At 39.7% G+C, this 5,026-nt stretch overlaps 1 pseudogene; it reads right to left on the reverse strand.

Moving 5' to 3' along the window:
• Window positions 1-3,990: 3,990 nt before the first annotated feature.
• The window catches only part of LOC113665643 (uncharacterized), a 1,113-nt pseudogene continuing 77 nt past the window's right edge, over window positions 3,991-5,026 (reverse strand).

Here is a 5,026-nt window from a genome sequence, read left to right on the forward strand (position 1 = left end):
ATCATTGGGTGTTGGTATCTACTGTAGGATGCTACACTCCTTCTGTAGTTTATCTGTACGACAGCCTGTTTTCGGGAAGAATTGCAGCCCTCGTGCAGAAACAGATTGCATCAATTATATACGACGAAGGAACCAGTTTTAAGGTCATTGTACCAAATGTGCAACACCAGAACAATTCCGATGACTGTGGAGTTTATGCTATTGCTTTTCTGGTTTCGCTACTACATGGCCTCAATCCTTCTAATCTGACATTTGACAGGAAGCTGATAAGACAACATCTTTTAAAGAGCCTGGAGAGTGGATCATTCGACCTCTTTCCCCTCTCTAAAGTACCCGAGTGTCGAGACAGGAGGCCACTTTTTGTTCAAGAGGTCTCGGTAATGTGCGAGTGTAGAATGCCGAGGGAAGAGTCAGACTCGAAGTCTCCTTCTCGTTGTGTGAAATTTTGTAGCTGCAAGGAGTTTTTTCACAGGAAATGCATTTCAACAATTATTTTGGAAGATTCAAGTGCAAACTGGCGTTGTCCAAACTGCGAAAGAGCCCTTAAGCAGGAAGAGAAAAATAACCATTAATTTAACATGTAGTATTAAAAACTGATTCTCAGAACTTCCCATTAATTGTTTATTAAGATAATCGTCGAAGTGAAATATATATGTGTAGTAATTTTTTATCTATGTAGAAGTCAGCTAAAAGAATTTTTCAAATGTATTCATGAGAAACTGTTTCTTATAGATCTTTCCCTAAGTACGCTCTTGCGTTTAGAATTGAAAATCCTCATCTAAATATTGTAAAAAATATTATCGTAGAATATTTTCAATGATGATCATGGCACAACGCAGATAGAGAAAATATAATAGGTGAGACAAATCACGGATTATCCTTGTCGACAAAAGTAATATCGCCTGCTTTATTATATTCAAACTTAATCTCCGTCCAATCGAGGTAATGTACAATTTTTTTTATCAATTACCATATTAGAAATAACAATATATCGTAACTGCGTTAAATTTATTTCATCAGAAATCCAGAAAATTTCCGGTGTTTTAAAATCTCCTTTTGACAGATTTCGTGAAGATGTCATTACGTTGTAGTTGTGATCGGCCATCCGTGAAAAGTAGGCGTCAAATGTATTTTGTGGAATCTGTCATATAGGTTAGCAACGGAAAAAAATGCAAATATCTTAACGCTAATACAAAGTCATGAGCGAAAACGAAGTAAGTGTTCCTTTCTACTCTAATTTGCGGCTCTAAAATGCGAAATAGGGCCTTCATGAAAACATCGGGCGAGCTCGGATTTCGTCATAAGATATCTACCCGAGATGACCTCTGGTGTTGTAACATCCTCCTTTTGATAGATTTCGTGGAGGTGTTACTATGTTGTAGTTGTAATCGGCCATCCGTGAAAAGGAGGCATCGCAAAAATTTATTGGTGTCTGTAATATAGGTAAGCAACGGAAAAAAAATGCAAATATCTTAAGGCTAATACGAAGTCATGAGCGAAAACGAAGCACGTGTTCGTTTCTACTCTGTTTTGCGGGTCTAATATGCTAAATAGGGCCTTCATCACGAAGACAACATCGGGCGAGCTCGGATTTCGTAATCGGAAATCTACCCGAGATGACCTCCTTCTGACGGATGTCGGAGTGTGCTTTCCGTCATTTTAGATCTCCGCCTGGGTAGATTTAAGTCACGTGCTAGGCAACGTATAATCAATAACAAGATAGAATTTCATTTCAGGCCTATTTATCAATTTTGTGGTGTGTAATTTTCGCATTTTAGTACGTTGTATATATGTTGAATCTTCAAATTGTCTTGAAACTTACAAGAAATTTGTTCTTTAAAAATTCACTGAAAATCGGTAGCTAAAATTGTTTGTCTAAGTGTTATTTGATTTTCGTGTTAACTTGTTATTTAGTCAGTCGCCGGCATCTTTTGTTGCTTCACACAGGAAAAACACATGCGACGAAACGTAATGATCAATTTTGTCCTCAATCTCACGCTATAACAGAAAAAGCTTTTGAACATCTGTAAACTCCGAGCGCTTCGCAGTAAGTGATATTTTCAATGAATCTTCGGATTGTTTTCAAGTTCAAGGATTGTAAATTACAATTTTATGAAAACCGAAGGTTGTTGTTATTTCAGTGTGAATCCTTGAATGCTTGCCAGTCGCTGGCGCCGCTTGTTGAAACTAAAACGAAAAAAAAACTCTTTTAAGATTATCATTGGCTTCTTTTTCACCCCACCACTATTCTTAGCAACAAAGGTCGCCATTTCGTCTGTTTATTGCTCGCCAAAAACTATCAAATGTACTCAAAAGCCTAAAATCTAAAAAAAGTTTACAGGAATCGACCACTCGAGCGAGCGAGCGAGCGAGCGAGCGAGCGAATGCTATTCCCCACATCGTACCTATAACTCGCTCTTGCGCATGCGCGCAATTCACGAGTTAAAAAGGTAAAATGGACCATCATGTGTGAGTGCATCAGACTGTGAAATTCCTCAAACTGTCGCAACTGCAGTGCATTTTGGTCTTCTGACGAGCAACAAAATTATACGTAGATCACTGAAAACAATGACTGGCGCTGATAAACAAACAACAGCAAACTCAGTCTCACATCCGATTTGATTTTTAAGCAATGTAATCATTTATAAAATAGAAATACAAATTCAATTGAACAGATGGGCAATGAAAGCCCCTGGTCATTATTTTTTACTTTGATATTTCACTTGCTCTTTGTATCATTCACCATTGTTCTGATGAGCCAGGAAAAAGCCAAATCACATATGAGCTTAGCAGTATGCGGAAAACAGTAAGTAAATTGTCCTATCAAAATTTTCCTTCAACTTAGTGATAGAGCACCTGACTTATGATGTGGTTCTCGTCGATTATTAAGTGGCAAATTTTAGTTATGACAGGTTACGTGAGAGTGCTGGACAGGGTTACGAACTTAACGAAGTAATGGAGCGTAGTTGCCTTGAAATATCGGTGGCTCTTACGTGTGGCGGTTAGGATCCGTGGGTAAATGTTACGTAGGCGTCCTATCCCTGGAGCAGCTCTACTTTTCAGCAAAAAAAAAGAGAAATATGTTATTTCCACAGAGAACAAACAACCAAATCCCTTTTTTCGCGATACGTTAAAGCAAAGACGGCATGAAAAGCACAATGAACGTCCCCCAAGATGTATATTCACCATGAACGGACATCGTGTAACTAACTGCATGGGCAGAAATTTAGGATAGTCAGCGGGTCGTGACGCGAGCTCTATTCCGTCCATTTCGACCCTACTAAGTCTGCGCAGCTTGGTTGTGAAGCAGTCGGAAAGCTATCAGTGAGCGAAATGCCAAAAATTTCAATTTAAGAGATCCTCGCAGCTAAGAACACTACTGGACTAGTAGTTGAAAATAGGACCCGAAAAAATTCAGACTCGTACGGGATTTGAACCCATGACCTCTGCGATACCGGTGCAGTGCTCTAACAACTGAGCTAACAAGTCAACTGGGAGCTGGTCAATATGTTGGGTCCAAATAAACTATCCAAGTGATGAATGGCTATTATTTTACCATCACTCACTCATTTCGATAAGAGACATCAGCCAAAAAAATTAAGTCTACGTGACATAAGGCGGAGTAGTGCACTTGTGTTACGTAAAAAGACGCATTCTCTCCGGACGACAACTTGACAGACATCACATTCTCTCTCTCGTCCTTTTCCAGTAAGAGAAATCAAACCAATCCTGCTGGGGGAATATGCTATACTACAAAATTTACAGGGATTTCATCGCTGCATCGCCCAAAAAGCATAAATAGAATTCTCGCGGCTTTTATTAGAAATGTTTTCTGGTGAGAGGTCACTGAACGAAATAACACGCAACAACGGAAAAGAAAAAAAAAACAATTCAGTTCCGTAGTTTAACATGGGTAAGCAGCTAGGAATCACAAAATTTTTATCATTGTGCTTGTAAAAGCCTTTTTTATCATTTGATCGTTCAGTGCGTTTAAGGGCGGGCTTTCTGCAATCATTGCACAACTTCAAAAGTGTTTTGCCAAGCGTTAAATTGCGAACAAGACGAAACCCACAAGGCTAGAGCTGTCATTGCTGCCTGGACTTGTTTCCCTCTAAAAATTACGCGGGGTTCTTTGATGATCTGCAGACTTTGATTCGCATCCAGAACCACTCTGTCTCCTTAAGGAAGCCAAGATCTCTCTTTTCTTGAACTCCACGACCACATTTCTCGGGCATATTTTTTTAACATCCACTTTTAAGATCGTAGAAAACAGTGAAGGCTGCCTCGCTATGAGCCTTTTCCGGATCGATGACGTCATCTTCGAACATTTCGTCGTTGCTGACGTCATCCTGAGTTGTAACGTCATCTATGGAGCTCCCGGCTGTGAGCACTTTGTTGGCATCGAGCGCTTTGACAATTGACGACTTGGTCTGAAGAGGAAGACAACTAAGGGCGGTGTTCAAAGCAAGCACGGCTTTGGTCACGGCACCAGGTATCACCAGGGCAAGAGCGGCCGACTTGTGGACTTTGAACTTAATTTTACATTTCTTCGTGTCTAGAATGAGGCGGCATCGAGCGAGTTGCACAAGTCCACAAGATGTTCTCACGGTCACTGAATAATCCTTAAAAATCAGCTCTGCCTTTTAACTACAGATAGATGTAGCCTGTTAGAACAGAGTCAACACTTTAGACACTACATTGTCCTCACGGCCTAGTTCTTGTGTGTGATTAAATGCGTAGGAACCTTGATAAGCTCTTTCCACAAAAATAAAACGACATGCATTTCTAAGATAAGCATCTACATAGAACTACTTAAAATACCTGAGGTAAATGAGGCTGAAGTGAAGCAGAACTGCATAAAGAGAAAATAAACTGCAGTCTCTCGACTGCATGCATTAGTCAGGAGAAAATAATACAAACTGCATAATAAAAACTGCAGAAGCTAAGGAGCCGCAATGTTTCCATGAATTTCCGAGTTTTTAGGAGATTTGGTTTAAGTAGGAAAAACCTTAACATCATTGTTTAC

The sequence above is a fragment of the Pocillopora damicornis genome, chromosome 5 (assembly GCF_964200805.1).
Source record: "Pocillopora damicornis chromosome 5, jaPocDami1.2, whole genome shotgun sequence".
In the NCBI taxonomy this organism is placed as follows: Eukaryota; Metazoa; Cnidaria; class Anthozoa; order Scleractinia; family Pocilloporidae; genus Pocillopora; species Pocillopora damicornis.